This window comes from Mesoplodon densirostris, chromosome X (assembly GCF_025265405.1).
Source record: "Mesoplodon densirostris isolate mMesDen1 chromosome X, mMesDen1 primary haplotype, whole genome shotgun sequence".
Classification (NCBI taxonomy): Eukaryota; Metazoa; Chordata; class Mammalia; order Artiodactyla; family Ziphiidae; genus Mesoplodon; species Mesoplodon densirostris.
In genome coordinates, this window is record NC_082681.1 from 11,953,904 (window position 1) to 11,971,608 (window position 17,705).

General features: G+C 39.9%; 1 pseudogene; it reads left to right on the forward strand.

Annotated features, from left to right (window-relative positions):
- LOC132481479 (heat shock-related 70 kDa protein 2-like) overlaps positions 1-17,705 on the forward strand; it is a 51,786-nt pseudogene that overhangs the window by 11,645 nt on the left and 22,436 nt on the right.

The following is a 17,705-nucleotide window of genomic DNA, read 5'->3' on the forward strand; positions in this document are numbered from 1 at the left end:
ATGGAAGGTTTATCTCCTGCTTTCAGGGAGACAGCGAGGAGGGTCAGAATGTCCCTCTTGCATAGGTCTTTTCTTAAGTAACATTAACTTAAAATAAGCAATATGCCATTGAGGCATATTTTGGGGCAGCCTGTCCTGGGCCCCAACAATAGAAATCATTTAAACTTTAAAGCAAAGTATCCTTCCTGACTTAATATGAGCAAGTGTGTTTGTTAAGGCTCTGAAATTGAGTTCTTTCCCAATACTCCAATGTTGAGTTATGTTATTTAAAGACACCTTCATATCTAATTTTATATCTCTTAAATTTCATTTTCCTTTCAAATAATTACAGAGTTCTGTTAGCAATAACACTCACAGTGACCGTTCTGTGTATTTTAAAGATCCTAAGTAAATACTGAGGAGATTGAAAGAAAATGACCCCCTGAGTGCCTGTGAGAAAATTAATTCACTGGGAGGGAGGCATAGGCTTTGTGTTGTTTTTCCAGCCCTAGCTCTTTCTGTGTACCCAAAGACACACATTTATGAAGTGCTTTGTTTAGGTACCAGCTGGAATCACAGAACCAGAAAGTCTTAAAATGAACCCAGAGACCTAGGCTACGAATGAAGGTAGAGGACCTAAGACAAGAGCACAGTTTTTAGGATCTGCACGTCTTTTGGCGGGGGGGGCGGGGGGGCGTGCAGCGCAGCTTGTGGGATCTTAGTTCCCTCACAGACCAGGGATCCAACCCAGGCCCTCGGCAGTGAAAACGCCGAGTCCTAACCACTGGACCACCAGGGGAGTCCAGGATATGCACATCTTGACTGAACAATCTTGAGTATGTGCTTAAACTTGCTGAGCATCGATTATCTTTATCTGTAACATGAGGATAATAATGCTGCCATAGGGCTGATGGAGGATGCTAAGACACGATGTATAAAGAAGCATTTGCATGGAGCCTCGCACATAGTAAGCTCTTAAATATTTGAATTATGAGAAGTCAGGTCAGTCCCTTTAAGACTTGGGAAACGGGACGGGATAGGAGGTCTTGTGCATAAAAGAAAGCACAAACCATATCTCCATGCCTGGCAGAATTACAGTGGTCTCCCCTTGTCGGTGGGGGACACCTTACAAGACCCTGCCCTCAGTGGATGCCTGAAACCAAACCCCATACTCATAGACTATAATTTTTCCTATAAATACATACCTATGATAAAGTTTAATTTATAAATTAGGCACAGTAAGAGAATATCTGAATTGCACGCATCACTACCTTTGTGCTTTGGGACAATTATTAAGTAAAATAAGGGTTACTTGGACACAAGCACTGCTGATGCTGCTCCAGTCAATCTGATACCTGAGCCAGCTACTAAGTGATTAATGGGCAGGAACCACTGGACAAAGGGGGATATTCATGTCCCAGGTGGATGGAGCCAGTTGGCATGAGATTTCATGAAGCTGCTCAGAATGGCATGCAATTTAAAACTAATGAATGGTTATTTCTGGAGTTTTCCCTTTAATATTTTCAGGCCACAGTTGAAACTGAAACCATAGAAAGTGAAATCACGGGTAAGCGGTGGGGGTGGGGGGCGGCTACTATACTCTGGCTCTCCAGGTATAAAAATGGGAACCCCAGTCATTCTCTCTTCTCTCCCTCCAGCTCTCAATATTCCTGCATCTTCCCAGGCCTGCTGGAGGCAACTAGGCCACTCAGTGGCAACCTCCTCATCTAACTTCACTTGCCTCCTGGATGTCCCATGCCTTTTCTGGCTCACATCAGGACCTGGATTGGACTTTATCCTCCAGGTAAGTATTTTGGGTTGTCCCTCTCTAAACCCTTCCCTACTTGCCCAACCCATGCTCTCTGCCTCTTGATAAACGTGTGCTACACTGGGCCATAGGTACTGAGCTATCAGATAGGGGAGCAAAGCCATCTTGGCACACAGTCTAAACATCAGTACTTCAATACTCTCTGTTAAGTGTGGCGATATGGAAGCACACATTTCCCAGTCTGTGAAAATAGATTCATCAACTTCCACCAATACTGAATTGACCCTGATAGATGTCTCTCATTGTGTTATAATTCAGTGCTATAAAAAGTCATTTACAAACAGCCCAGTTGCATAACATCAAGGGAATGGTAAAGTAAATGATGGTATACCCACATGATGGACCATTGTGCAGCTATTAAAATGATGTTTACAAAGAGTTTTTAATGACGTGGGAAAGTGCTAATGATATAATGCCTAGTGAAAATAGGCTACAGAAAAAAATGGGCTACAGAAATATTCCACATAATATGGTATAAAACCATCTAAGAAAATATGATAGATATGTCCGTTACTATATATAAAATAGTATAATTTACAATATTAGGGACACATATACCAAATGTAAAATGTATTTGTTTAAGCATGCATATATGTGTATAAATATATATAATGTATTGGAAATAAACATGATGTTAACAGTGATTATCTATAGGTAAAGGAATTACAGGTGATTTTTTTTTAGTTTATAAATATTTTTCTTTTTCCCCTTTATGTTCTACAATATGCAAGCAGTGGTTTTATAATCAGTAGAAAATAAGCATTCTTTATTCCAAACAGTTATCATAACCAAAGTTAATTGTGTTTGAGCTGTGAAATCAGTTCATTACCTAGGTAGTTGAGATCTGAATCTCTGACTGCATTTCATCTTGAGTGCAAATGGTTTCCTTAGACTGGTATGGCCAAATGGAGAAGCTTGATTCTGTAAAATGTGGTTTAAAAATATGCTAAGTAGGGGCTTCCCTGGTGGCGCAGTGGTTAAGAATCCGCCTGCCAATGCAGGGGACATGGGTTTGAGCCCTGGTCCAGGAAGATCCCACATGCCGTGGAGCAACTAAGCCCATGCGCCACAACTATTGAGCCTGCACTCTAGAGCCCGCGCGCCACAACTACTGAAGCCCGTGCACCTAGAGACCGTCTTCTGCAACAAGGGAAGCCACTGAAATGAGAAGCCCGTGCATCACAACCAGGAGTAGCCCCTGCTTGCAGCAACTAGAGAAAGCCCACACACAGCAACGAAGACCCAACACAGCCAAAAATAAATAAATAAATTTATATTTTAAAAAATATGCTAAGTAGCCAAACTGGTCTTGAAGTGGGGGTTTCAGTAAGCTGAATAATGACCCCTCCCCAAAGATATTTTCCATGTCCTAATCTCTGGAAACTGTATCACTTTATGTGACCAAAACAAAGAAACCAAAAAAACCCTACTGTGTAGATGAGATTAAGTCAAGTATATTGAGATGGGGTCCTAATTCCAATCATAAATATCCTTGTAAGTGGGAATTGGGCAGAGATTAGACACAAACAGAAGAAGAGACGACAATGTGACCACAGGGGCAGAGACTGGAGTGACATGAACACAAGCCAAGTGATGCTGGCAGCAGCAAGGAACGGAAGAGCCTCTGGAAGGAGTAGGGCCTGGCCAACACTTTGATTTTGGTCCAGTGAGACTGAGTTCAGACTTCTGACCTCCAGAACTGTGAGAGAATAAAGTTCTGTTGTTTTAAGCTACTAGTTTGTGATAATTTGTTACAACATCCAGAGGAATTGAATACATGGTCTTAGTGACATGCATGAAACATGGCCCCTGGCTATAAAGATTTCATAGGCTAGGAGGGTAGGGTAAGATATAAACAGAGAAAATTATAATATGTTGCTAAAGGTGACTGACTGGCCCTGTGAGGTCTGAGAAAGTCATCCTAGAGGAGAGGTGATATTGGAGCTCTGTCTTGGAAAATTAGTACATAAAAGTAACAGATTTGCAAACCAATTTTATGGGATATGAGAACCAGCCCTTTGGGGGAAATGATTTGTGGTTTCAGTCCCATTTGGGTAGCACAGTGCTTGCTTAATTGGTGGCAGTAGTGGTTTGGACACAATGAGGAGGCTACATATCAGGAGATAATGTGTTTTGTCGTTGCTAAACAACTAACTGTGTGACTTTGGGCTAGTCGCATCTTTGATCTGTGCATCAATTTCCATATATATAAAATGTGAAGTTTGGACTAGATTTCTAAGGGTCTCTTGCCATTCTAAATTTCCTTAAGTCTATGTTTTGACAACACTGTAGAAGTGAAAATTGAGAACTAGTATATATGGACTAGTAAATTTCAAGTATTTATAAGACTGAGATAAGTGTTCATAAAAACTCAAATTACAAATTTAAGATAAAGTACAGAGTGTATTGCTCTGAGAATGGATTTATGTGACTGTAACTCCATGTAAGTATTTGCACACTCATGCAACACTCAGACACTCAGAAGACATAGACATTCATTGCATAGTATTGTGTTTGCCAAATTTTCTATGATTAAAATGTTTATGTTAAATTCAAATAGACTCCTGGTCCACATTTAAATACTAGTACTATAGACACTGAATTGGGATCCAGGGGAGGGAAGATAAATGAGAGAAAAAAAGGTTAGCACTGGGTGAAAAATGTTTTTTACTCTTCATGTCACAGTGATGCAGTGTAAGGTGCAGAGGCTGGAATGGTTTAATCAACCCAACTTCCTAGAAAAAACTTGCTGTGATTCTTTGCTGAAGCCTTAATAAGAAGGCTAAGACTGTCCCCTAGGGTAGCAGGTGAGATGAAGCAACCTTTGCTCATGACAGCACTACAGATCAATAGCAGGATTGACTCAGTGTCTCAAAGGAGCAGGCAGGCATAAGGAAATTCAGAGGATATATCCAATTTCTCTTTTCTACTAATCTCGGGAGGAAGCAAGCTCACAGTCTGTTTTCTTCATTGGCATTATGACCAGTCTTCTATCAGACCATCGATGACATTGCATCCAATGCACATATCGGCACATGAATCTGAAGTCACCTATAGGGGAAGACTTCCCCGAGGAAATACTCCAAGAGTGTCACTTCATCAGGGGAAGGGGGAATTGGGTGTTGCACAATGTGAGTTATCAAGCGAAGACAATGATAAGACTGATGGGCCAGGTGAGAAGCAGCTTGTGAGGAGAGAACTACACCTATTTTCCTGTTGCTGGAACATAAACTGTGGGGCAGAGGCTGGTAAAAATTGAAGCTGGAGAGCCCACCAAGGGCCGGGTAACAGAGCCTTTTGTGTTTCTAGCCAAGAAGCTTGGATTTCAACCTGTAAGCCAACGGAGAACCTTCGAAAGTAATGCTGACATTTGAGTCAGATGGACCAGTAGCTGGAGGGATACCCACGGAGTAGGAAACCATTTTGAATTCCACGTGTAGATAGTGCTAGGCATCTTACAAAGCTTACTAAAGCATCAGTATAATTGATAAGGGAAATAATAAAAGTACCCGTCAAGCAATTGTATAAACTAGGGGCTAGAGCAATGGCTCTGACTTAAGGCAGGGAGTTGAGGGTAGATTTAAGGGCCGGGATTTCTTCTGGTTAAGGTTTTTGTGTCAGCACTTCTTGCAATTCAGAGTTGCCTGAAGACAGATTCTATTTGTCTTAAAGGATCATGTCCTGAATTAAGGTGAAGTTCCCTAGTAGGACTTTTTAAAGTCTCTTTCCTTATCTCCTTGCCTTTGGTCTTTCTTCCCTTAACTCCATTTACACTCTGTGATCTGATTTATCTATCAAAGCACAACTGTGATCATGTCCTTGTTACAAAACCACCATTGACTCACATCACCATTTAACCACCGCCTAAAAATACAAATCTGGATTTTCCTGTCCTCACCTGTCTGATGCCCAGCTAAGGTTCTCACATTATCTCTCATTATTCCTTTTCATACATGTTACATCCAAACTAAACAACTCTTTGCTGCTTTAACATCCTGTGTGCTTCTGACCACGGTTGTCAGGAATGTCCTTGTCACGTGCGCACATTCACCTTCTATCATCTCTCAGGGCCCAGCTCGGGTGTTTGCTCCCCCATGATGCTTTTCTTGATCCACCGGGTAAAATTCAAGCTGGATGTCTTCTCTCCTTCCTCCACCCTCTTCATGCTATTTTGTCTATGCCTGTCTTATATTCCTTGAATCTTCTACCTTGTGTTGTGTGTCGTGATCCCTCATCTAAGCTCAATGACAGAGAGGAAAGGGGATCTTATCGTCGTAAACTCTATTTTTTATGTGGTTGCCTCTGCCTGGAATCCTCCTCTTTCATCTGGAGAAGCCCTGTACACCTTTTAAAGCCTATTTCATTTATTATGTCTCCAATGTCTTTTCTGATTTCCTTTTTCCCACCATAGAAAAATTCTCACCCACCCTGGTGCAGCTATAGCATTTTGTTCATTCCATTACTCCTAAAATGTTAATTAAATTGTAGAGTTCAGTTCATGCGTGTTACTCCTTTTTTTTTTTTTTACTTCAAGTCAAATTCTGACAATAAAGAACAACAGTATGGAATCTGAAAGCATGGGCTCTTTCCAGACATGCAAAGATACCACAATTGATGTCTTTTGTGAAAGCGTCATCAAATCCATGAGTGATGCCAATATGCAGGCACATTAAGCCTTGTCCATTTGATGGTTATTCCACATCTCTTTCTTCTGATTGGTCATGTCGAAGCTATCACACCTATAGGATGAAGCAGTGCTGTAATTGATCATCCTTCTTTCCTCATCGATGCTCCTGAATGTCGCCTACTGACTCTGTAACAATTTCAATGAAATTAGGATTAAATTAATTCCCATAGAGTATGTAGACTCATTTTATCAAGAGGCAATTTTGATGAATATTTTATGCAAGTGCCATATCTATATAGATTAGTGTCAGATGAGGGGAAGGGCTTGAGTCTCAGACTTCAGTTTGCATTAGACACTCACTTCAGGCATGATTTTGGGGCTGGAAGCTGGGTGAGGCAAGGCAGGCATTTACCTAAGATGCAGAATTTAAAATGGTGCCAGAGTTGTACCTATATTTAAAAGCTTAGCATTTAAAAAAAATCATGTTTATGATTAATTTTGATTTTTTTAAATATTACATTAAAATATTGTTTATCTTGCTTACTGAGTTTTGAGGCATCCTCCCTTAATTTTGCATTTAAAGGGAGTGCCTCCCTCACCTTTCGCTAACCCTGGCCTTTCTTGGTTTATAGCATAGACATACTAAGGCTTACACTCTTTTGTCTGCCTCAACCCTGGACCTTCAAAATCAGGTGACTAAGTCACACATCAGGCCTGATAACACCTCTGCACGGTTTGTCAAGATCAGTGTATTCAATGTATACTTTTACTCATGAGTATCTCTTGATGAGCTATGTCTCATCAGGGGTCTCTGGTTGCCATATTAACTTAACTGAGATACCCAAACAGTTCAAATTGGTAGACTGCTTCATTTGTGAAATCCAGAGTGTGTTTCAGCAGATAGTGGGAGCTAAGGGGTGGTTATATTAGTGAGAACTTTGTAATTCCTGCGAAGGAAGGGGACTGACTATAAGGAAGTAAAATAATTTTCTACTTTTGGTATAGTCGTCTGTAAGACATGTATTTTGCTTAAAAGATTAATTCCTGGGCCTCCCTGGTGGCACAAGTGGTTGAGAGTCCGCCTGCCGATGCAGGGGATACGGGTTCGTGCCCCGGTCTGGGAGGATCCCATATGCCGCGGAGCGGCTGGGCCCGTGAGCCATGGCCGCTGAGCCTGCGCGTCCGGAGCCTGCGCGTCCGGAGCCTGTGCTCCGCAACGGGGGAGGCCACAACAGTGAGAGGCCCGCATACCGAAAAAAAAAAAAAAAAAAAGATTAATTCCTTATAAGGAATTTATTATCCATCCCTACTTTTTGTTTTCTTGATTCACATGCATTCAGTGGTATTAGGTAAGGCACATTTTTAATCTCTAAAGACTGTGGTACATGATGGTGGACCTTTTCAACGACCTCTGCTCTACAGCACAGTATCTAGCTACTTAGGAATGAAAATTAATATTAAGCACATGAATTCAAGGGCATCGGTCTAAATTCTCAGGTGAATTTCCCCAGTGCCTTTAAAATCTAATAATATTTCACACAGTACAAGCTCCCACAGAGCTTTCCACTCCAGCTTATTAATCAGCGTCCTATGATTTTTCTTACACAGCTTATAACCTAACTCTAATAATGCTGGGAAATGTCATAGCAGCTAATGTTTAATCTTCAAGTACTTTTTTATTTGAATCAGATACAGATTGTAGTTTGCTTTTTTGGAACTTTAAGCATAACCAGAAATTTATATTTTTATATACAGCATTAATGTCAGCAAAAAGACTGAGAACCAGAAATTGTAAGTATCCTCGGAAATTACAAAATGCTTTAATTTCACAGATGGGGAAACTGAGATCTCAAAGGTAATACTGTTATTACAACACATTCTTTTTTTTACTATTTATTTATTTTGGCTGCACTGGGTCTTTGTTGCGGCATACGGGATCTTTTAGTTTCAGCATGAGCACTTCTTAGTTGCAGCATGAGGGTTTCTTAGTTGTGGCATGCAGACTTTTTATTTGCGGCATGTGGGCTCTTAGTTGCAGCATGCATGCGGGATCTAGTTGCCTGACCAGGGGTCGAACCCGGGCCCCCTGCATTGGGGGCGCAGAGTCTTACCCACTGGACCACCAGGGAAGTCCCGCAACCCATTCTTCTTCTCCTTAGATATACTTGGGTGTGGCATGTGGCTTTATTTGATAAAAAAAAGTATGTGGATGTAAATATGTGTGTGTGTGTGTGTGTGTGTGTGTTTGTTTATACTCATCTACCTGATGCAGTCTTCTTTTCTGTTAAAAATAAGAAGTGTCATCATGTGGTATTGGGCCAAGTACTATATACAGTGATTTAAATGGACAAGATTTCTCTAAGCATTTTTCCCCTTGCTCTTTTAAATCACTTTTCATATCTTCTTCAGTAAATATTTTTCATTTCTTCTTTCACATATAATTATTTCTCCTAATAATTAGGATTATTTGAGTTTTAGAACAAAATATAGGTATTGCAAAGGGGAGAAAGGAGTAAGATAAAGCAGAATGGAAGTTTTTTAGTTAGGCTTTGGGAAACATATAAAGACATTTGAGTCAAAAACACCAGATTTTTGGAACTGTAATCTTATTCCATTTCTATTTGTTCTACTGGGGAGCACTGAGATTTGGGTGAAGGGGCTGGAATCAGATCAGACTATCATTCCAGAATCTGCTATCTTCTAGCCTGAATTTGTCTTGCTTAAGACTTCATTGTGCAAAACCGCAATGCCTTTGGAAGGGTGACTATTGTTTATGGAGGATGTTCCATTAGTTAGGCTGAATGAAAAATAATTCATTCAATACTACTTACTCAGAATTTGAAGCACTGGTATATAATAGTGTACATGACTCTTAAGGAGTTACATCCTTATGGAATAAGCAACACTCCCTAATAGGGAAGTTCAACCCCTGAGTCTTGGTTTATGGAAAACCCCTGAGTCTTGGTTTATGCTAGCAGGGAGCTATACATAAATGCTTCTCATATCAGACAGCGTGCAATTTTATGGCCTGAAAGTATAGGAAGAGCAGTGAGCAACAGGAGTATCCAAAATAAAATGCAAAGCGAAAACTTGGTCATGCCTCCTCCAAACTGATAGGAAAACCTCTTTGAGTTGAAACTTGATTTTTAATTAGGACATATCCTTCAAACACCTATTATATTGACAACTAAAGCCACAGTAGATGAAGGAAGTGATTAATGGTGGCTTGTATAGATGTAGCCTAAAGATACATGAAATCATTAATATCATCACATGAAATTCTCCTTCATGGACACTTTTAAAAGGCTTTGCATCGTTGAAACCATGATAGAGAGATGTAAACAAAGGCAGTAAAGTGCTTTTGGATGGTTCCCCTGTGAATATACTTGACGTGTGAATTAGAACACAATAGATGCATGCAGCCAACATCTTTCTTCCAAGCACTGAGGGTGCAGAGCATGTGAAGTGAGGCTCTTTCTATTTTTTTTTTCTTTTAACACCCCAGCATTTGGTTAGTTTGTTGGTGAGGCCTCCTTGGGCATATTATTAACCACCTACTGCTCAGTTCTCTAGGAACTTAGTAGTCAGGAGGATGAAAATGCAGTTATAAAAACCAGGAAACTTGACAAGATGAGATACTAGCAAAGGCTTCTGGCTCACTCCTACAAAATGTACCTCAGAGAATCCATGGAAGGGAGGGGAAACAGGTGTTTCAACCATGATCAATATGAACTTTTTCTTCTCAAACCCACTGATACAATTTTTCCTTGCAAGACTTTTGGTCCTATCTAAAATGACCATGCTACATTTGGTCCGCAAGACATTTGGTCCGTAAGACATTTGGTCCAAGCCAAAAGGTCTTTGATATTTGGTCATATTTGGTCCTGTACAAAATGTCCATGGAGACATTTGGTACACACCAAAAGGTCCTTGATATCTGGTCCTATCCAAAACCTTATGGACGGGGGCTTCCCTGGTGGCACAGTGGTTCAGAGTCCGCCTGCCGATGCAGGGTACGCGGGTTCGTGCCCCGATCCGGGAAGATCCCACATGCCGCGGAGAGGCTAGGCCCGTGAGCCATGGCCGTTGAGCCTGCATGTCCGGAGCCTGTGCTCCGCGACGGGAGAGGCCACAACAGTGAGAGGCCCGCGTACTGCAAAATAAATAAATAAATAAAAATAAAACAAAACCTCATGGACGTTTTGGACAGGACCAAATGTCTGCTAACTGAATTTTGAAGTATGATATACCCTCTCATGTATTATAAGTTGATTTTTTAAATTTAGCTTTATGAGTTTACACAGTTGTAAAACGTTTAATTCTTAATATATTGTAAGTATTGTAAATCCTTACAATAAAACTGTTATCATGCTTCTAAATGGAATGAAATGGAATCTAAATGTGAGCTCAATATGTTATAAAGGGGAAACCATTAATCATGGGTAAAGGAGGATGGTTTAGTAAATATTAGGAAAATAAGCTTTTTATATGGAGAAAAGTAGAGCTGATTTCTTGTCCACTGCCATATATAATGTGGGACTCTGGATGAATTAATGACCTAAACGTGAAAGGTAATACTACAAAGTTAAAAGAAGAATTTATAGATTATTCTTATTATCTAGGGTTGGAGGAGGAATTTGCTATGGACTGAATGTCTGTGTCCCCTCAAAATTCCCTGTGTTGAAGTCTAATCCCCAAAGTGACGATATTTGGATGTGGGTTCTTTGGGAGGTGCTTAGGTCATGAGAATGAAACCCTCATGAATGGAATTATTGCCCTTATAAAAGAAAACCCAGAGAGCTCTAGCTCTGTTTCCGCTGTGTGAGGCTACAAAAGGAAGTCAGCAGTGTGACTGTGGAAGAGGGCCCTAAGCAGAACCTGATCTCAGACTTCCAGCTTCCAGAATTGTAAGAAATACATTTCTGTTGTTTATAAACCATGAGGCCTATGGTATTTTGTTATAGCAGTCCAAACTGACTAAGACAGAGTTTTTAAACAAAACTCCAAAAGCACCAAGTACAAGGCAAAAACCTGATGAATATAATTATATTAAAATGAAGGATTTCTCTTTAACAAAAGACACCATGGACAATATTAACAAAAAGGTGACAGAATGAGTCAATACTTGCAATGTCGAAAACAAAGATGAATATATAGATTATTCAAAGAACTATTCCAAACCAACAAGAATATAAAACAGTAACCTTGATTGAAAGATTGGCAAAGGATATGAACTGCCTTTCTACAGAAGTGGAAACACAAAGGCTACCAAGACTATGAATCAGAGAAATGAAAACTAAAAACAATGACATATTTTTCTTCTATTAGACTGTTGAAAGGTATAGAGCATGATCATACCAAGTGTTTGTGGGAATGTGGGGAGATGGGAACCCCCATGTCCTCCTAGTGGGTGTCTAGACCGGTGCAGTCATTCTAGAAGGCAAACTGTTGGCATTTAGTCAAAGTACAATAGAGATACACACAGGTCCATGTATGGATGTATACAAAGTTATTTGTTGCAATTTTCATTTTATTTTTTTGCTGTGGGAGGGATTTGGCTGCAATCTTGTTCATTATGGTGGGTGTGCCAGAGAGACGGAATGGACTAAGTCTACATAGAGCAAAATGTTGAGTGAAAAATGTAAGAAAGAGGATGAGATCTATTAACCCAATACCACTTACATAAATTTAAAAATACATGACATACACAGAAAGATACACAGTTTACAGGCATATGAATAAAGGGATGTATGTTAACCCCATTCCAATGGTTATCTATGGTGGGAGGAGAACAGGAGGGCAAACTGGGGATAAGAAGGCATGAATATATGTAAAATCGAGAAAGGATTTACAAAGACTAATAATTACAATGTTTCATGAATTGAAAAATACGATTAATGCTACTCTTTTCATTTGAGATTCCACTAACAGGGATGTGGGGAGTCTCTGAGGAATTTGGGACCTGAGTCTTGCCAGTATGTTCTCTTTCAGTTGTGTTGCCCTAGTTGCCTCTGCTACCATGCCACTTGGGGGGCACTCAAATCAATGCCTCAGTGCAGACACAGCTTGTTGACTAATTTTAATAAAAATGTAAATATGAAGCTGCCATCAGTTCTTTTAAGCTTCAACTATTTGGGGTAGAAAGCATGGCAGAGTGGAAAGAGAATGGACTTCAGAACCATATACACACACCTAGGTTAGAGCACAGGTCTGCCATTTATACAGGTGTGGCCAGGGGAAAGGCACTTAACCTTTCTGCATCTCATTTTTTCATCTTTAATATAGGGCTAATGATACCTATTTTGTTGAATTACGAGGATCAGGGATAATGCTTATACAGTGTTTGGCCATCAAGGAATGGGTGGTGATATTATTTCCATTGCTGCTGTTGTTAGCAGAGATTATTCTATAAGACCCAGAAATGTGCCAGCAGTAAACTGGCCTGCTTTGTTACATTTATTATGTGTTTTAAACAGTAATCAAAACAGCAAATAAAATATTTGAGCCCAATAAAAGGGAAGTTCCCCTTAATTCAACATGATGTGCTCTTATGGTACACATACTACGGCCTCAGTACAGTGCTAGGGACTGGAGTCCGGGGTGGGGTGGGGTGCGGAGCAAGTAAGTAACAGGAAACAGCTGTAGTCTGGATCTTTGTCTTATCCAGCGACACTGACAGATACAGCGGGTGATGAAGGTAATGCAAAATAGACTCTGATTATAAATATTTATGGCTCTTCTTTCTTTTGCTGTTCCTGTGATCTTCTCCAAACACTGCTTTGCTGCGAGTGGTGGTAAGGCTGCTTGCTGTAGGCAACAGATTCTTTCTCTAAACAAATATTCTATGAGTGCCTATTCTGTGCTAGTCCCTGTGGTAGATTTAATGATGAACAACCGAACATTCTACCAGAAACAGATATGAAATATCTCGTTCAAGAATCACACTTTGGGGCTTCCCTGGTGGCGCAGTGGTTGAGAGTCCGCCTGCCGATGCAGGCGACACAGGTTCGTGCCCCGGTCCGGGAAGATCCCACATGCCGCGGAGCAGCTGGGCCCGTGAGCCATGGCCGCTGAGCCTGCGCGTCCGGAGCCTGTGCTCCGCAACGGGAGAGGCCACGGCAGTGACAGGCCCGTGTACTGCAAAAAAATAAATAAATAAATAAATAAAATATGAGCACTCTTAGGGTTTTATGTATATAAAAAAAAAAAAAAAGAATCACACTTTGGTGATTTTGGTATCATATTCTTAACTAATTGAAGAAACTTGCATATATCTTGTGTATTGAGTGTTTAATCAAATTGCGGCATTACTGCATTTTGGGAGAAATCCTGTCTAGTATTTTGTATGTCAGTTTGGAGAAGTGTCCATTCCTCTGATAATTTATGGCAGTTAGAATCCTGTCTGCTTGGCATTGATATTGGTTCTCTTGGCTGTTTCTCTCAGTCTCTCTCAGCCCCTCTCTCTCTCTCTGTCTCGTCCTATCCCAGTTTCTGTCTTTTATTCCTTCTTTCCTTATCTTTATAAGACTTCTTCCTGCATAAAGGCATTTATGCAGTTTTAAAAAGCTTCAGGAAAAAAAAGTGTGGTTAATAAAAATAACTAATATTTACCACTGTAATTTACAAAGCATATACATGTCCCTTATCTCATTTGGACCTCAAGATAGCATCATGTTGTTGTGGTTAAAACATGCATCAAAATTTGGACTTGAACTTTAAACCCACTCTTGTGGCGATTTCTACTTTTCCATAAATGACGCCCAACATGGGGGGGGGAAGCCCACTTCACATTTTTCCTTATGAATATTCATTAAATTAATTAAAGTGAAAACAGGTTTAGCAGACTATTGAAAACTTCATCAACTATTAAAGTCGAAATTTCCTTTTGCCTTTTCATTTCTCCTTTCCTTCTGTTCTATGATATCTTTACTCCTAGGCTAACCCCAGGACAGTATATATTTGATCCATTCCCTTCTGCCTTCTTTGGGCCCTCATTCCACTAAGAATGTCTTCTTTCTCTATTGTACTTTCAATTTTTCTCCATTAACTACTTCTTCTCTGCCATCAAGTATGGTCAGACATTTCCTTTCCCAAGTAGGAAAGATTTCTTGCCCTATATGCATCCTCGTGTATGTCCTTTATTCTTCAAATAGTCTAAGCTACTTGAAATAAATAGCTCAAGTTTATCAAAATAATCTAGTCCTATTTTCTCAGCTTTTGTCCCTCTTTTCTCCTCAAATCTTTGCAAACTGTTTTCTTTCCCCACCAATCTACTGAAACCACTCTCTGTGAGGTTAGTCTCTTTACCTGCGTTAAGTATGGTCTATTGCATCAGGCTGTGTGATCATTACTGCTCTTATGGCTTGTCCATGTACATGATACTGTGAGTCGGTTGATAGAGTCTACACATTGCGTTCTTTTAGTGTCTCTTACTTTGTTGCCCTAATTAAGCAGGAAGTTTTCTAAATGAAATGAAATAAGCACTCTGACTAGGCAGAATCAAGAAAATAATGTTATCAAGCTGTTTTAAGTGACCTTGAGCAAATAACATTTCCTCTCTGTATTTTGATGTCCCTCACAGGGAAATGTAGTCTAATTCACGGGGTTGCTGTGAAGATTGAATGACAGAATGTGTGTGAAAACATACTGTAACCTCTAAGGTATGGCCTATACGTGTGCTTGGACTCCCGGCCCATGTAGCCTAAAGCAGTGCCCACCCATGGCTTGAGTAGTTAGTTATACACTGTCATAATAACTCTGTGCATGGTTAAACTGAAGAAATTCCTGAGCAAAAACACACGGAAATGGAAGAAGGACACAGGTATAAACAAGCTTGACCCAGTGGCTTAGCCTTAGTTGTTAGAGGAAAGGAATTGTTTTGGGTTTTTTTTTTATTTTATTTATTTTTTTATACGGCAGGTTCTTAATAGTCATCCATTTTATACACATCAGTGTATACATGTCAGTCCCACTCGCCCAGTTCATCACACCACCATCCCCACCCCGTGCCGCTTTCCCCCCTTGGTGTCCATACGTTTGTTCTCTACATCTTTGTCTCAATTTTTGCCCTGCAAACCGGTTCATCTGTACCATTTTTCTAGGTTCCACTTATAGGCGTTAATATACGATATTTGTTTTTCTCCTTATGACTTACTTCATTCTGTATGACAGTCTCTAGATCCATCCACATCTCTACAAATGACCCAATTTCGTTCCTTTTTATGGCTGAGTAATATTCCATTGTATATATGTACCACATCTTCCTTATCCATTCGTCTGTCCAGGGGCATCTAGGTTGCTTCCATGACCTGGCTATTGTAATTAGAGCTGCAATGAACATTGGGGTGCATGTGTCTTCTTGAATTATGGTTTTGTCTTGGTATATGCCCAGTAGTGGGATTGCTGGGTCATATGGTAATTCTATTTTTAGTTTTTTAAGGAACCTCCATACTGTTCTCCATAGTGGCTGTATCCATTTACATTCCCACAACAGTGCAAGAGGGTTCCCTTTTCTCTACACCCTCTCCAGCATTTCTTGTTTGTAGATTTTCTGATGATGCCCGTTCTAACTGGTGTGAAGTGACACCTCATTGTAGTTTTGATTTGCATTTCTCTAATAATTAGTGATGTTGAGCTGCTTTTCATGTGCTTCTTGGCCGTCTGTATGTCCTCTTTGGAGAAATGTCTATTTAGATCTTCTGCCCATTTTGGGATTCAGTTGTTTGTTTTTTTAATATTGACCTGCATGAGCTGTTTATATATTTTGGAGATTAATCCTCTGTCTGTTGACTCGTTTGCAAATATTTTCTCCCATTCTGAGGATTGACTTTTCATCTTGTTTGTAGTTTCCTTTGCTTTGCAAAAGCTTTTAAGTTTCATTAGGTTCCATTTGTTTAATTTTGGTTTTATTTCCATTATTTTAGGAGGTGTGCACAGACACAAGGAGCATCATTCACATCATAAACTATGGGAGTGACACCCCTTTGAATTATGCAGTCCTGGAGGTAGTCTATTCACCTTAGGTAATTGGATTTTGCTCTACTCCCTTGTTACCACCAGACTTTAGCTTGTTTTGGATAGGAACTATAATCATGAATATTTTATGTAAAATTCAAGCATCTCCACCAAAAAGGAATATCTTGGGAGAAGTGTATTTAAAATTATGCAATAGGGCTTCCCCAGTGGCACAGTGGTTGAGAGTCCGCCTGCCAATGCAGGGGACGCGGGTTCGTGCCCCGGTCCGGGAAGATCCCACATGCCGCAGAGCGGCTGGACCCGTGAGCCATGGCCACTGAGCCTGCACGTCTGGAGCCTGTGCTCTGCCACGGGAGAGGCCACAGCAGTGAGAGGCCCGCGTACCACAAAAAAAAAAAAAAAAAAAAAAATTATGCAATAAACATGCAGCCCGACATAGTCACATTCATGGCTTGAATGAAGTGCAAACCTTCCAAGGTTTAGGGTCAATAAATGACAATTAGGCTATCTAGCCCCTTATTCTTCAGAGCTTTATCATGAAGGCAGATTGAGAAGGCAGTTCAGGCTGATATTTTAAGACCTATGTAGAGTGCTCACCCTCTGCACAAGGAAATCAAGTGAACATGATGCAATCACTTCTTTTCTAATATCTTGATTTATCCATATTAAAGACACCATTATCAGCTAGAGTTGGAAATATCATTGAATGCAATTCCCTAGCTGTGAACACCATGTGGTCTTCCTTCTAATTCATACTATAACCAAATAAATGGTATGACAAAACACTTGGGATTGCAGGTTGATAAAATTCAAATGAATCTAGGATATATTTCAAGAAGCAAGTCAGTCTTCAACAGAAATTAAGCAGCCTACATGTAGTGGACTATCATAGCAATATTGTGAAGTGATAAGGCAGGCCACTTTCTGCCAACTAAAATGAAAAAATAAAAATAAAAACAACTATCTATTGCATACTGATTCTTGTTGAATAATGTACTGATGATAACACAACTTGGAATTGTGTTCCAGCTTAAAAGAAACATCTTTTGTTGTGGCAGCCTTTGAGAAAATAGGTACCTGCCAAAACTTGCATGTAACCAAACTTGACAAAAATTGTTAAAAATGAATTTACATGTAAATTTAGAACTTTAAATAAATATTTTAAAAAGCCATCTGGGTTTATTTGTGAGGAAGAATTTAAAAACGAGAGCATCTGAATTACATGTTGGAATGGTTCTGAAAAAATATATAACCCTTTTCAATAGCTAATTATCTTAAAATTACTAAAGGAAATGT